Source organism: Somniosus microcephalus, chromosome 9 (assembly GCF_052327205.1).
Source record: "Somniosus microcephalus isolate GS21.2 chromosome 9, FLI_Smic_1.0, whole genome shotgun sequence".
Lineage (NCBI taxonomy): Eukaryota > Metazoa > Chordata > Chondrichthyes > Squaliformes > Somniosidae > Somniosus > Somniosus microcephalus.
Genome location: NC_140995.1, coordinates 270,321 through 287,190, shown reverse-complemented (window position 1 = coordinate 287,190; position 16,870 = coordinate 270,321). Strand labels below are relative to the sequence as shown.

The 16,870-nt window shown below is 47.2% G+C and overlaps 1 protein-coding gene across 6 annotated transcripts in view; it reads right to left on the bottom strand.

Annotated features, from left to right (window-relative positions):
- The window catches only part of fam49a (family with sequence similarity 49 member A), a 299,323-nt gene extending 297,568 nt beyond the window's left edge, over nt 1–1,755 (bottom strand). For 4 of the 6 annotated variants that reach the window (XM_085996284.1, XM_085996283.1, XM_085996285.1 and 1 more), the window contains exon 1: nt 1,618–1,754. The gene's annotated coding sequence lies outside the window, so the exon portion shown is untranslated. Of the gene's footprint in view, nt 1–1,617 lie in introns of all 6 variants that reach the window. The other 2 variants (XM_085996280.1, XM_085996282.1) reach the window with 1 other exon arrangement.
- Between the last annotated feature and the right edge of the window lie 15,115 nt (nt 1,756–16,870).

The following is a 16,870-nucleotide window of genomic DNA, read 5'->3' as shown; positions in this document are numbered from 1 at the left end:
GAAAGATGAGGTGCTGTTCCTCGAGCTTATGTTGAGCTTCATTAGAACAATGTAATAGGCCGAGGACAGAGAGATCAGAGTGGGAGTGAAGTGGAGAATTAAAAAGTGACAGGCGACCGGAAGCTCAGGGTCACCCGTACGGACTGAACGGAGGTGTTCCGCTGCTCACGATGCGGTCTCCTCTACATTGGGGAGACCAAACGCAGATTGGGCGACCGCTTTGCGGAACACCTCCGTTCAGTCCGTAAGGGTGACCCTGAGCTTCTGTTCGCCTGTCACTTTAATTCACCGCTTCACTCCCACTCTGATCTTTCTGTCCTCAGTCTATTACATTGTTCTAATGAAGCTCAACATAAGCTCGAGGAACAGCACCTCATCTTTTGATTGGGCACTTTGCAGCCTGCCGGACTCAACGTAGAGTTCAACAATTTCAGATAATTATCCCTGCCCCCATTTTTCCATGCAGTATGATTTTGCCATTCCCATTTGTAACATTTTCATAGCATGTTCTTTCAATTCCTTCCTCCCCTCCTAACACCACCCCCCCCTCCTCTCTCTACACCTGCTTAATATCTGTTACATTTCCAGCTTTTTCCAGTTCTGATGAAGTGTCTCAGACCTGAAACGTTAACTCTGTTTCTCTCTCCACGGATGCTGCCTGGCCTGCTGAGTATTTCCAGCATTTTCTGTTGTTATTTCAATAAAATGGGGTGGGGAGCTCACTGCACACTGATGCTATTTGCTCCAATATAACAGCTGGAACCTACAATGCACCATAAACTTAACCTAACTGCCAGCAGGTCCGATCCCCCCATCCCCACCTCCTCTCCTTCCCTCATGACTGAATATTTTCACTTGTAATTAAATTTCAGTGTGCAGCTGGGTGAAATAGGTCACACAGCAAGCATAACGCCTGCAAAACTCAAAGCTCACTGCACACATACCTCAGCATGCTCAGTGACAGCCCAAACATGAGGAAAGCAGAGGGCCTCTGATCACAGAGTATAGCCCAGCACATGTATGCGAGGTAATATTGCTCAAATCACCTCACCTGCACCACAGTGCCGGTGGGGTTATCGTACAGCATCATTTCTTTGAGCCATCATTAACCCATTTAAAAAAAAGTCTTCAGACTATATTCATTTCATATCAGGGCTGGATACGTGTAACCATGCACTGACACCAGAGACCAGCTTTGATCTTTTCTGCTCATCTCCAGGCAACAAGAAATGCCACTGTGGTAAACTGCGATCAGTGCGTTGCCCCCCGCAGCGCTGGCCGTGCTCTGCCCACCAGACCCGTGCCCACAATCAAACCGCTCCGCTCGGCTCGGCTTTCAAACCCGCCAAAATGGGCAGAAGTTCACATTTTTATTAAAACGCGCCCGAGGCGCTCATAAAACTTCAGAGGCTCCAATGATGGGGGTGGGGAGGGGGCCCGGGGTCATGGGCACCAGCCGCCTCTGACCGGGAGCCCAGAGCCCGGGACCCCAGGACCCAGGAGCCCAGAGCCCGGGACCCGGGACCCAGGACCCAGGAGCCCGCTTGACGCACTTTCCCCGGCACTTCCAGCAACCGATTCCGGCGGCTGAGGGAGCGGGGCCGGGAAAAGCCTTACCCGTCTCAGTGTCCGCCCTGCAGTCTCACGGTAAAACCATCAAATCCTCCGTTAGATTCCCGGCCTCTGAACCGACTCTCGGCTGGTTAACGGCTCAGCTTTCCGTCTCTGCCCGCCGCTCATTGGGCGAGGGACCCGGAGACCGCCGCTCATTGGGCGAGGGCCCTGCCCAGCTCGCCGCTCATTGGGCAAGGGACCCGGGGACCCACCCAACTCGCCGCTCATTGGGCGAGGGCCCCGTGGATCCGCCCAGCCCGCCGCTCATTGGGCGAGGGCCCTGCCCAGCTCACCGCTCATTGGGCGAGGGCCCCGGGGACCCGCCCAGCTCGCCGCTCATTGGGCGAGGGCCCTGCCCAGCTCGCCGCTCATTGGGCGAGGGCACCGGGAACCCGCCCAGCTCGCCGCTCATTGGGCGAGGGACCCGTGGATCCGCCGCTCATTGGGCGAGGGACTGGGTGAAGCTCGAGGGGCCGGGGTGGGGATTTGACGTCACTGCGGTTCATGCCCCAGTTATCAAAGGTTCTGCTGCAATGCCGGGGTGAAGGTGGGTGAAGAAGCAACATTGAGATTGGTGGCAGTGCGGAGACTCTGAGACTTTGTGCGGAGTTTCTGACTTTGCGGAGTTTTGCTCCGAGCGGCCGGTCCGCAGACCGAGGATTCAGTTGTGGCTCCCCCTTGTGGCCGCGGAGTGCAGCAGCAGCAGCTCTGTTGCTGATCACATTCTGTAAAAATGATTAATGTTCAGAGCGTGTATAGTAACATAGAAACATAGAAGATAGGAGCAGGAGTAGGCCATTCGGCCCCTCGAGCCTGCTCTGCCATTCAATGCGATCACAGCTGATCATCCAAATTCAGTACCCTGTCCCTGCCTTCTCCCCATATCCCTTGATCCCTTTAGCCCTAAGAAATATATCCAACTCTTTCTTGAATATATTTAATGAATTGGCCGCAACTGCCTTCTGTGGCAGAGAATTCCACAGGTTCACCACTCTCTGGGTGAAGAAATTCCTCCTCATTTCAGTGCTAAATGGCTTACCCCTTATCCTTAGACTGTGACCCCTGGTTCTGGACTCCCCCGCCATCGGGAACATCCTTCCTGCATCTAGTCTGTCTAGTCCTGTTAGAATTTTATAAATTTCAATGAGATCCCCTCTCATTCTTCTAAACTCCAGCGAGTATAAGCCCAATCGACCCAATCTCTCTTCATACGTCATTCCTGCCATCCCAGGTATCAGCCTGGTGAATCTTTGCTGCACGTTTGATCAGTTGGTCACACCGCAGGCAAAGGTTGGACAGGCAGAAAGGGAATGGGTGACCAACAGGCAGAGTACTAAGCGCAGGCAGGTAGTGCAGGGGTCCCCTGTGGACATCGCCCTCTCAAACAGATACACCACTTTGAGTACTGTTGGGGGGTATGGCTTACCAGAGGAAGGCAGCAGCAGCCAACTTCCTGGCACCAGGGGTGGCTCTGCTGCACAGGACGGGAGGAAAAAGAGGGGTAGAGCTATAGTAATAGAGGATTCTATTGTAAGGGGAATAGATAGGCGTTTCTGTGGCTGCAAACGAGACTCCAGGATGGTGTGTTACCTCCCTGGTGCAAGGGTCAAGGATGTCTCAGAGCAGCTGCAGAACATCTTGGAAGGGGAGGGTGAACAGCCAGTTGTCATGGTACATATAGGTACCAACGATATAGGTAAAAAGCGGGATGAGGTCCTAAAAGCGGAATATAGGGAGTTAGGAGGTAAATTAAAAAATAGGACCTCAAAGGTAGTAATCTCAGGATTGCTACCAGTGCCACGTGCTAGTCAGAGTAGAAATAGAAGGATATTTCAGATGAATACGTGGCTAGAGGAATGGTGCAAGGGGGAGGGATTCAAATTCCTGGGACATTGGAACCAGTTCTGGGGGAGGTGGGTCCAGTTCAAACTGGACGGTTTGCACCTGGGCAGGGCCGGGACCGATGTCCCAGGGGGAGTGTTTGCTAGTGCTCTGGGGGAGGGTTTAAACTAAAATGGCAGGGGGTTGGGAACCTGAGCAAGGGGACAGAGGAAAGGGAAACAAGGATAAAAGCAAAAGATAGGAAGGAGAAAAACAAAAGTGGCAGTCAGAGAAATCAACGGTTTAAATCAAACATGGTCACAGTAAATAATAATTCTAATAGGTGTAAGAGCATTAATAAAACAAGCCTGAAGGCTTTGTGTCTTAATGCGAGGAGCATTCGTAATAAGGTGGATGAATTAGCTGTGCAAATAGAGGGAAATGAATATGATTTGATTGGGATTACGGAAACATGGCTCCAGGGTGGCCAAGGCTGGGAACTCAACATCCAGGGGTATTCAATATTCAGGAAAGATAGGCAAAAAGGAAAGGGAGGTGGGGTAGCATTGCTGGTTAAAGAAGGGATTAACACAATTGTAAGGAAGGATATTAGCTCTGATGATGTGGAATCTGTATGGGTAGAACTGAGAAATACCACGGGGCAGAAAACATTAGTGGGAGTGGTATATAGACCTCCAAACAGTAATGCGGAGGTTGGGGACGGCATTAAAAGCGAAATTAGAGAAGCGTGCAGTAAGGGCACAGCAGTCATCATGGGTGACTTTAATCTACATATACATTGGGCTAACCAAATTAGTAACAATACTGTGGAGGAGGAATTCCTGGTGTAACCCCTTCACGGTTCTCTAGATATATGTGAGATGTGGTCTCTGTTGTAGACAGTATTCTATAGTCCAGTAAGGAGATCACTACTACAATGGCTTAATTCTAATTATCTTACTTTATAGTTTTAACATCAGACAGTACAAGAAGATTACAGGTCAATGAACTAAATTAGACATTTGCATACATTAGAATGAATCTAGACATAATAAACATACATTCTCCATTTACATGGATTCAAAGGAGAATCTGTCCCTGTGTCCAAATTCGAGTGCACTCTTTCGTTGGCGCGCTTAAGTTGGAGCTCATGGTATGTATAATGTCTGCAAGACTTACGACTCCGAACCCCTTCGTTGAATTCTCTTCACGATCACTAAATCCCACTTTGAGTTCTGGATGCAGAGCTACTAATACGAAGGGCGGCGGCCAAGTTTGGAAACCCGGGACGGGATGCAGCAGCCATTTGCCTCCTGAGCCCTCTTTTCAGAGCTCCTGCCCTCTTTTCTTCCAGTCGCTCCTTTTTCCCGCTCGAAAACCCCGACTCCACCCCTTCCTCCTGGGGTTTCTGCCTGGAGACTGCGCAGCCTCACTGTCTGCAACAGTTGATACTGGTGCAGAATTATGGAAAGTCTGCTCTTAGTCACATTGTGTCCTTAAAAGTTCTTGCCGTACCTTCACATGGGCAACTTTAACCCAGGGATTTATAAGAATGATAATGCAGTATCTAAGTTAAAGATTGATAACCATACTTAGCGTACATAACATTTCCAGTGGGTATTACACTCCCCCCCCCCTACCAAATATAGGCATGTCCCCATGACTAATGAACTTTACACATAAGGGGTTGCATGCTTCCCAACCATGTATAAAGGGAGGTAACATATCGAACCGTAGGGGCTATCATTACACTTGGCACTCCTAGTGTACTGTATGTCAATCTTTCAGGAACCTTCTTAACTCGCTGTGAGCTCCTTATTTCGGATACCCGGTCTTCAGTTCCTTCAACTACGTTGGAGGCGTTGGTTCCTTTGTTATCATGCCTTTCAGTCTCTTTTATCTCCTTCTCGGAAGCATCTGCTTCTTCCCAGACCATGTCCAAGTCTGAGCTAAATGGTTCAGACAATTCATCCAGATTCTGTCTTATGTGTCTTTCTGGGAGGTCGTACCATAGACCCCATTCTTCATCTTCCGACTCATCAGGTTCCTCATGATCCACACACTGTGTCATGGGTTTTCTGTCTTCTGGAACAAAGTTTTCCTGGTTTCTCGTTTTTTTCCTTCTTCTTCTCTGCAGGGTTCTCCTACTAGGTGTCGGCTCATTATCCGCTGGCGGATCCAGACGCACTTGCTGTCCCAATGGCAGGATATGATTCCGGTGCAGTATTTTTATGGGTCCATTCCCACCTGCAGGTTTTAGCCGAAACACAGGTAGTTGTGACATTTGACTTTCAACAATGTAAGGTGTAGAAGCCCAGCGGTCTGCTAACTTATGTTTCCCTTGAAGTCCTAGGTTCCGTATGAGAACTCGGTCACCAGGCATGAATTGGGAAAAACGGATCTTCTGGTCATACCTCTGCTTATTTCCTTTATTCTGTTTGGCAGAAACAGACTCAGCAAGTTCATAAGCAGCTTGCAATTCCTTTCTCATGTCAGATACATACTTGAGGTAAGTTCTCTGTGATGTGCCATCACTGGATACTCCGAAACACAAATCCACCGGCATCCTCGCTTCACGTCCAAACATGTAGTACGATGAACAACCAGTAGCGTCATTTCGGGTACAATTATAAGAATGAACAAGATGTCCAATGTGCCGACTCCACTTGTTCTTTCGCTTTGAATCCAGCGTTCCAAGCATGTCTAACAAAGTACGGTTAAACCGCTCAGGTTGAGGATCTCCCTGAGGATGGTATGGAGTTGTTCTTGACTTCTCAATCCCGAGCATGGACAACAACTCATGTATAAGTCTACTTTCAAAGTCTCTACCTTGATCACTGTGTATTCGCTTTGGCAGTCCATAGTAGATGAAGTATTTCTCCCACAACACTTTGGCAACGGTGGATGCTTTCTGATCCTTTGTGGGAAAAGCTTGGGCGTAGCGAGTATAATGATCTGTAATGACCAAGACATTTGCGGTATTGCTGGAATCGGGTTCGATGGACAGAAAATCCATACAGACAAGGTCTAGAGGTCCATCACTTTGCATGTGAAACAGAGGAGCAACTCCTTTAGGTAAAGTCTTTCTCTGGACACAACGTGCACAGGACTTGCAGAACTCCTCAACCGCAGACTTCATACGCGGCCAATAGAATCAGTCCTTGACCAACCCATAGGTCTTATCTACTCCCAGATGACCTGCGTCATCATGCAAAGACTTCATCACTATTTCCCTGTACTTTTCAGGCAGGACCAACTGTGAATGACATGGTTTAGTGGGTGGGTGAGTGATTCTACACAACACTCCCTCTTTAATTTCCAAGTGGTCCCATTCTCTTAGGAGCAGACGACAGTCAGGATGTTTTGATTTGTCGATCTGTGTAACATCACCCAGACGGAGAGCTGAAAACACCTCATGAATACAGGGATCCTCCTGTTGTGCTTTGGATATTTCAGATGAACACAACATGGGTAAGTTTTGTACATCCAAACTGGAAAGGTTGCAAAATGCCTGGGGAACAGCATGCATTGGTGCTCCCAAGTGGTCAATCTCTCGGGCATGAAATGAATTCTTTGGTCCAGATACCACGGACATCTGACACATTACTTTCACATCTGCTGAAGCAACATCTTTCCACTCTGGTTTCTGGTAGTGTGGGCGACGAGACAGAGCATCTGCGTCAATGTCCTGGTTCCCAGGTCTGTACCTGAGACTAAAGCCGTAAGCAGATAGTGCAGCAAGCCAGCGGTGGCCGGTGGCATCAAGTTTTGCCGAAGTCAACACATAGGTTAATGGATTATTGTCTGTCCTCACTTCAAACTTCGCTCCATACAGATAATCCTGCAGCTTATCCACCACCCCCCACTTCAACGCCAAGAATTCTAGCTTATGAGCTGGGTAGTTACGCTCTGATGGCGTAAGACTGCGACTGATGAACGCTACGGGTCTCAGCCCTGCTCCTTGGTCCTGATACAACACACCACCCAACCCTTCTTGACTGGCATCCACGTGTAGCACATATGGCAGCTGTGGGTTTGCAAAAGCCAACACGGGGGCTTGAGTAAGACTTTGCTTTAAGGTGTGGAAGACCTCTTCGCATTTCTCATCCCATCTAACACCAAAATGCTCAGAGGGTTTGAAGTAGTCCTTGTTCTCTTTACCTTTAGCCTTTGTCTTCCTCTCGGCTGGTGGGAGGTAACCAGCCAGCAGCTGATTCAGAGGATGGGCCACTTTGGAGTAATCCTGCACAAAGCGCCTGTAATATCCGCAGAACCCAAGAAATGACCGCAAGGCAGTCACTGTGTTCGGTTTGGGCCATGTGGTAACAGTTTCGATCTTGGATGGATCTGTGGCTACTCCATCCTGTGATACAATATGCCCCACATAGGACACGGATGTTTGGCAAAACTGACACTTGTCCAATGATAGCTTGAGACCTTCATCCTCCAGGCGACCAAGCACTTTCAGCAACCGAGCTTCGTGTTCTTCAAGGGTTGCCCCAAACACAATGATATCGTCCAAGTACACCAATACTTCGAGCAAGTTCATGTCCCCAACTGTTTGTTCCATTATTCTTTGAAAAGTTGCTGGAGCGCCTGAAACTCCCTGTGGCGTCCTTTCAAATTGGTAGAACCCAACTGGACATATAAAGGCTGTCTTTTCTTTGTCCGATTCACTCATCGGTATTTGGTAGTATCCACTTCTGAGATCCAACACACTGAACCACTTGCTTCCATTAAGACAAGCCAGTGCATCCTCAATTCTTGGAACGGTGTATTGGTCGGGAATAGTACGTCTGTTAAGCGTCCTAAAGTCCACATACATCCGAATCTTTCCGTTTTTCCTCACCACCACTATTGGAAATGCATAAGGACTCCTGGACTCGGTAATGATCTCAGCTTCTTTTAACTGCGACAGGTGCTGTCTCACTGCTTCGATGTCAGCTGGTGCCAGCCGTCGAGACCTCTCCCAAAAGGGTTTATCCTCGGTAATTCTGATAGAATGGCGAGTACTCTTACTACAACCAACATCAAACTCATGAGTAGAGAAAACTCCTCTCCGCTCCATCATCTTCCTGACTAATCAGTCCTTCCATTCTTTAGGAACGAATGAATCTCCAAAGTTGAAGGAGGAGGGTGTCAGATCTCCGGTTGAGTTAACTTTGGACTCTTCCTTCACATGTGACGACAGTACATTTACAGGAAACAGATGCGCAATCGGCATTCCTTTCCTCAATGTGATTCCTTTGCCTGACATATTCCTCACGGTCACTGTAACTCTCCTTGACATCACAGCTGTCGGGGTCTGCAACTCTGGTCTCACCAGAAGCTCATTTGGAAACCGTGACTCTTCTGCAGGATCATCAGGTGACTCTATCAGAATGGCTTCAGTACCTGGTGTTCCTGGGAATTTTGGTACCCCAGGGAGTCTAGCCACTCCTCCAGGACGCAGGGTGATAGGTTTGGCTCGAACGTACCACACAGTTCCTCTTTTGCTATCATCTACGTCGGAAGAAAGTTCAGGCAGTTTCTCAAAAGCCTTTTTGAAAACAGGGTGAATGTGTTTGGTGCTCAAGAAGTTTTCACCTCCCTGCTCTTTGCAGCTTGTCAGGAGTCATCTCACTATGGGTGTATTACTGCCAACCAGTATGGAAGCCTCACCTTTCACCATGGGGTCAGGGCAAACCAACACAAGTGCATCAATGGTCTTAGTGGTCCCTACATCAGCTTCCAAGAACTCCAACCTCAGCGACAAATAGCCATCATATGGGTAATCAGCAGGACTAAGGCCCCAGATCTGCAGAAGACTGATTGGGGTTAACGGCAAATGCGTCAGGTATCGGTCATAGAAGGATCTGTACAGTATGGTAACCTGAGAACCCGTGTCGAGGATAGCTTTAGTATAAATGCCTTCAATCTGTATTGATACAGCAGAACTCGGCCCTACTAAACCTTCAGGTATGATGTCTTTCATATCCCCTCGTCTATTATTGCACTTAGCGGAACGTGTCTTAACTACAGGGACAGCAGGCCGTTCCGTTACTGTGCCCCTTTGTAGTTTCCCGACTTCTTGGTAAGTTTTATGAGACGGTCATTTACTTTTTTTAGATTTTCCTCACCTCTACATTCTCGCTTGAAATGTCCATCCTTTCCACAGTTATAACAAAAGACTCCAGGTCTATCTCCTTCATGGGGATATCCTTTAGAGGAATCATTCATTTTGCTGTTAGACTTCGCAGGGTGTTCAACCTTTTGCACCCGTGCGTCATCCCTTTCTGTGTTGGGCTTAGACCGAAAATATGCCATCTCGGCTCTCATGACATTTATTTCCTTCTTCAGCTGTTCCATCTCAGGGTTGACATCACCCTTAGGAGTAGGAACTGTAACAGGAGTCACAAGCTTGGACATCACAGCACTCTTTGCTACATTCCGGGCCTGAAGCATATCCTCCTCCTCTCTGACTTCCCTTAGCAGCTCAGTGAAGGTAGGTGGATCTCGCAACTTATGGGTCATGCGTATGCGAAGAGCAGTCACGTCTTCGAGCAATGCACCTCGTACAACCTGTTCAATGCGGAACCGATTCATTTCAGGCAACTCAATCCCTCTTTTCTATAACATACAATGCAGCAGTTTGTCTATTCTCAGCAGATAACTGGACAGCTTCTCTCCCTCACACTGGAATGTGCTTCTGAATCTGACCATCAAATCTGAAATGGTTTCAGTAGTTCCAAAGGCAGTTTCTAGAGCCTGCATGTAGTCAAAGGAAGTAGCAGAGGTGTTCTGCACCTTTAAGAATCTTACAATGTCAGCAGCAGGACCCTTAAGGCTTTCTACTATTCTCTGCCTCTTCACGTTGTCACTGCACTGCCATTCCTCTAGCAGAGGCAGGGTCTGCTCAGCCCAGGCGTTGTACTCCTCTTCCCCACTGGGAGTTGGTCTCACTCCTGAGAACATACGGAGCTTACGGTATCCCTGAGCCTCGAAGGGCAGATTGGTGCATTTATCCACCAGAGAACTAATGGCACTGACCAACTGAGTGTTCATATCCAGGGCCGAAGGACCTATCAGACCTTTGACATCAGCAACAGTCTTTCCTTCTTGTCTCAAGAATGACAACAACTTGGTCTGAAACCCTTCTTCTTCCTTAGTAGTAATAGGGACAAACTGAACTGGCCAGGGACCAGCCTCTTCAGAAAGCCCAACTGCCTCAGGTAAACCATGACCTCTCAGGTTCTCTGATGTCTGGATCAACACAAACTGCTTCTTGGTAGCTGTATCCAAGCAGCGCTCAACTATCCTAACCTTTCCAAAGGCTTTGACACAATTCAGAGCCCTTAGCAAGACATCATCAGGGTCATCATTAGCAACACCATTCAGCACAATGGCATGGGTAGTAGCTATCTGCTTCCATTTGCACCAAGCTTCAACCTCAATAACATCCATCTTTTATGCTCAAACAGCCCAGTAGAAACCACAAACCACTCTCTTAGCAATGAGCATTCAATACTGTTAGTTTACTGACATAAATAGACCACAATCCCGGACGAGCCGCCAAAATGTAACCCCTTCACGGTTCTCTAGATATATGTGAGATGTGGTCTCTGTTGTAGACAGTATTCTATAGTCCAGTAAGGAGATCACTACTACAATGGCTTAATTCTAATTATCTTACTTTATAGTTTTAACGTCAGACAGTATAAGAAGATTACAGGTCAATGAACTAAATTAGACATTTGCATACATTAGAATGAATCTAGACATAATAAACATACATTCTCCATTTACATGGATCCAAAGGAGAATCTGTCCCTGTGTCCAAATTCGAGTGCACTCTCGTTGGCGTGCTTAAGTTGGAGCTCATGGTATGTATAATGTCTGCAAGACTTACGACTCCGAACCCCTTCGTTGAATTCACGATCACTGAATCCCACTTTGAGTTCTGGATGCCGAGCTACTAATACGAAGGGCGGCGGCCGAGTTTGGAAACCCGGGACGGGATGCGGCAGCCATTTGCCTCCTGAGCCCTCTTTTCAGAGCTCCTGCCCTCTTTTCTTCCAGTCGCTCCTTTTTCCCGCTCGAAAACCCCGACTCCACCCCTTCCTCCTGGGGTTTCTGCCTGGAGACTGCGCAGCCTCACTGTCTGCAACAGTTGATACTGGTGCAGAATTATGGAAAGTCTGCTCTGAGTCACATTGTGTCCTTAAAAGTTCTTGCCGTACCTTCACATGGGCAACTTTAACCCAGGGATTTATAACAATGATAATAGTGTCTAAGTTAAAGATTGATAACCATACTTAGCGTACATAACATTTCCAGTGGGTATTACACTGGAGTGTTTAAGGGATGGTTCCCTGGACCAATATGTCGAGGAACCAACCAGAGATCAGGCCATCTTAGACTGGGTATTACGTAACGAGAAAGGATTAATTAGCAATCTTGTTGTATGAGGCCCCTTGGGTCAGAGCGATCATAATATGATCGAATTCTTCACTAAGATGGAGAATGAAGTAGTCGACTCAGAGATTAGGGTCCTAAAGTTAAATAAAGGAAACTACGATGGTCTGAGGCGCGAGTTGGGCAGGATTGATTGGGGAATGTCACTCAAAGGGTTGACGGTGGATAGGCAATAGCAAACATTCAAAGACCGCATGGATGAACTACAGAATTTGTTCATCCCAGTTTGGCATAAAAATAAAACAAAGAAGGTGACTCAACCATAGCTAACAAGGGAAATTAGGGATAGCATAAGATCCAAGGAGAGGACCTATAAATTGGCCAGAAAAAGCAGTAAACCTGAGGATTGGGAGCAGTTTAGGATTCAACAAAGGAGGACAAAGGGATTAATTAAGAAAGGGAAAATATAATATGAGAGTGAGCCTGCAGGAAACATAACAACTGACTGTAAAAGCTTTTATAGATATGTGAAGGGAAAAAGATTGGTGAAGTCAAGCATAGGTCCCTTGCAGTCAGAATCAGGGGAATTTATAATGGGGAACAAAGAAATGGCAGACCAATTCAATACAAATTTTGGTTCTGTCTTCACAAAGGAGGACAGAAATAACCTCCCAGAGATGTCGGGCAACATAGGGTCTGATGAAAGGGAGGAACTGAAAGAAATCAGTATTTGTAGGGAAATGGTGATAGGGAAATTGATGGGATTGAAGGCCGATAAATCCCCAGGGCCTGCTAATCTACATCCTAGGGTACTTAAGGAAGTGACCCTAGAAATAGTTGATGCTTTGCTGATCATCTTCCAGCATTCGATGGTATCTGGAACAGTACCCATGGATTGGAGGGTAGCTAATGTTACCCCACTATTCAAAAAAGGTGGTAGAGAGAAAACGGGGAATTACAGACCGGTAAGCCTGACATCGGTAGTGGGGAAAATGCTAGAGTCCATTATAAAAGATGTAATAGCAGAGCACTTGGAAAACAGTGACAGGATCGGACAAAGTCAACATGGATTTACAAAAGGTAAATCACGCTTGACTAATCCACTGGAATTTTTTGAGGATGTAACTGGTAAAATAGATAAGGGAGAACCAGTGGATGTGGTGTATTTGGACTTTCAGAAGGCTTTTGATAAGGTCCCGCATAAGAGATTAGCGTGTAAAGTTAAGGCACATGGGATTGGGGGCAAGGTATTGACTTGGATAGAGAACTGGTTGGCAGACAGAAAGCAAAGAGTTGGAATAAACAGGTCTTTTTCCGAGTGGCAAACAGTGGGGCACTGCAGGGATCAGTCCTTGGGCCCCAGCTATTCACAATATATATTAATGATCCAGACAAGGGAACTAGATGTAATATCTCCAAATTTGCAGGCGACACAAAGCTGGGTGGGCGTGTGTGCTGTGAGGAGGATGCCGAGAAACTCCAGGATGATTTGGACAGGTTGGGTGATTGGGCAAAAGCATGCCAGATGCAATATAATGTGGATAAATGCGAGGTTATCCACTTTGGTGGCAAAAACAGGAAGACATTATTATCTGAATGGCAATAGATTGGGAGATGGGGAAGTGCAACGAGACCTGGGTGTCCTTGTGCACCAGTCGCTGAAGGTAAGCATGCAGGTGCAGCAGACGGTTAAGAAGGCAAATGGTATGTTGGCCTTCGTAGCGAGAGGGTTTGAGTACAGGAACAAGGATGTCTTGCTGCAGTTTTACAGGGCCTTGGTGAGACCACATCTTGAGTATTGTGTGCAGTTTGTCACCTTATCTGAGGAAGGATGTTCTTGCCATGGAAGGAGTTCAGCGAAGATTCACCAGGCTGATACCTGGGATGGCAGGAATGATGTATGAGGAGAGATTGGGTCGATTGGGCTTGTACTCGCTGGAGTTTAGAAGAATGAGAGGGGATCTCATTGAAACTTATAAAATTCTGACAGGACTGGACAGACTAGATGCAGGAAGGATGCTCCCGATGGTTGGGGAGTCCAGAACCAGGGGTCACAGTCTGAGGATAAGGGGTAGGCCATTTAGGACAGAAATGAGGAATTTCTTCACCCAGAGAGTGGTGAACCTGTAGAATTCTCTACCACAGAAGGCAGTAGAGGCCAATACATTAAATATATTCAAGAAGGAGTTGGATATATTTCTTAAGGCTAAAGGGATCAAGGGGTATGGGGAGAAAGCAGGGACCGGGTACTGAATTTGGATGATCAGCCATGATCGCATTGAATGGCGGAGCAGGCTCGAGGGGCCGAATGGCCTACTCCTGCTCCTATCTTCTATGTTTCTATGTTTCACTCCCTCCATGGCAAGAATCACCTTCCTCAGATAAGGCGACCAAAACTGCACACAATAGTCAAGGTGTGGCCTCACCAAGGCCCTGTACAACTGCAGCAAGACATCCTTGCTCCTGTACTCGAATCCTCTTGCTATGAGGGCCAACATACCATTTTCCGCCTTAAGCGCCTGCTGCACCTGCATGCTTACCTTCAGCGACTGGTGCACAAGGACACCCAGGTCTTGTTGCACTTCCGCTTTTCCCAATCTATTGCAGTTCAGATAATAGTCTGTCTTCCTGTTTTTGCCACCGAAGTGGATAACCTCGCATTTATCCACATTATACTGCATTTGCCATGCATCTGCCCAATCACCCAACCTGTCCAAATCATACTGAAGTTTCTCTGCATCCTCCTCACAGCACACACGCCCACCCAGCTTTGTGTCATCTGCAAACTTGGAGATATTACATCTAGTTCCCTTGTCTAGATCATTAATATATATTGTGAATAGCTGGGGTCCAAGGACTGATCCCTGCGGTACCCCACTAGTCACTGCCTGCCACTCGGAAAAAGATCTGTTTATTCTAACTCTTTGCTTTCTGTCTGCCAACGAGTTCTCGATCCATAAAGCATAAACCCCCAAGTTTGTATTTGGGCAGGGGAAGCTACTCCATTACATGGATCTTTACCCACGTTACCTCAAGTGCCACTTTACAGCCACTGAATGAGACAGATGGGAGCTTTATTTAAATATTAAAATGTGGGCAAAGTTGTCCATTCATAATTATGTTATTTGGTGGGGTAATTATAAGCTCAGTTGAACTGATAGGTTTTAAGCAGGGTCTTAAAGGAGGAGAGAGGAATGGAGAGGTGGTGGAATGTCAGTGCATGAGGCCTAGGCAGCTGAAAGCATGGCCACCAATGGTGGGGCACTGGGGGAGCTGCACAAGAGGTCAGAGGCAGAGGAATAGAGAGTTTGCAGGGGCTATAGGGCAGGAGAAAATTACAGAGATAGGGAGAGGCCATGAAGAGACTTAAGCATAAGGATAAGAATTTTAAAGTTGAAGCATTGCGGACTGGGAGCCAATATAGGACAAAGAGGACAGAGGTGACGGATGGGCTGAAGATTATGCAGGGCGTAGGATAGGACACTGTCCAGGAGAACATTGGAATGGATTCTTCTGGAGGTGATAAAGGTATGGATGAGTGTTTCAGCAGCAGATGAGCAAAGACTGGGGTGGAGGGTGTTAAGTCCGTGAATGATTGAGACACGGACTAGCAGGAGAGAAACAAACAAATCTTTACTGGTGAAAGGCATAAACGAAACTAACCAACAGAGGCTCTCTAGCGCCTTTTATACAGAGGTGGTCACTGCCGGTACTGCAGTCTGAGACCAGTTATTCTCTTAAAGGTACATACACAACAATTCCTCCCCTTTTAGATAAACAGTACATAACATTCATTTAACAACTAATGATAACGAATTACAATCGCAATTACTGTTGCTAGATACATTGGTTAAGTTTAAGCAATTATAAGTTCAGTCTTTGAGGAGGCTTCCTGATTCTGTCTGGATAACGCCTCTTTGGAGTATCAGGTTCTTCTGGCAATGTTGAGTCGGAATCAATGTCGTTGTTTGGTTCATCTGCTTCCAATATTACCGGTTCTGCGGTAGCTGCAATTGGAACGTCGATTTCATTACCAGGCGTATCAGATCGTGGTGTGGAGTTGACGTTTTCCAGTGACTCTAGAATCTGGTCAGCATGGCGTCTTACAATGCTCTCCCCACGTCCACGGTATACATGAGAGGTCCTTGTCGTGTACAAATCGTTCCTGGCTGCCATTTCTCAGTGCGGTAGTCCCGGGCCAAAACTGGTTGACCTATCTTAAAACTCCTGGTCGGCCTTTCATTCATATTCTGAAACTGCCTGTTCTCCACATCTCTTCGGACGTTTGGCTTAACCAAATCCAAGCGGCATCGTAGTCTTCGATTGAAGAACATCATGGCTGGAGTTTGGTTGGTAACCGCATGTGTCGCATTCCGGTAGGCAAACAAGAAGTTGTCCACCTTGTGTTGTAGGGGCATATCTTCATTACACCTTGATAGCCTTCTTGAATGTTTGGACAAACCTCTCGGCCAATCCATTAGTGGCTGGATGATATGGGGCAGATGTGTAATGCTTAACACCATTGTTCTTTAAGAACCTCCGGAACTCTTCAGACACAAACTGTGGTCCATTGTCAGAGCAAATCTGTTCAGGCAGCCCATTCCTGGCGAATATGGTTCGTAAAACTGCGATAGTTTTTTCCGTGGTGGTTGAGGACATTTTTATTACCTCTGGCCACTTTGAATGTGCATCCACCGCAATTAAAAACATCGAGTCCATGAAGGGACCAGCAAAATCAATGTGCACCCTTTGCCATGGAGATGAGGGCCACTCCCATGGATGCAGAGGAGCTTGTGGTGGGGCGTTTTGGACCTTCTGGCATCCTGCACAGCTCTTGGTCATCTCTTCGATTTCTCTATCGATTCCCGGCCACCACACAAACGCTCTGGCTAAGCTCTTCATTTTTACCCCACCCAGATGACCCTCATGAAGCTCATTGAGCACTCTATCCGTCAACTTAGGTGGAATTACTACTCTGGATCCACACATCAAGGTTCCTCTGCACACTGACAGCTGTTCTCTTCTTGGCGAAAATGCTGGC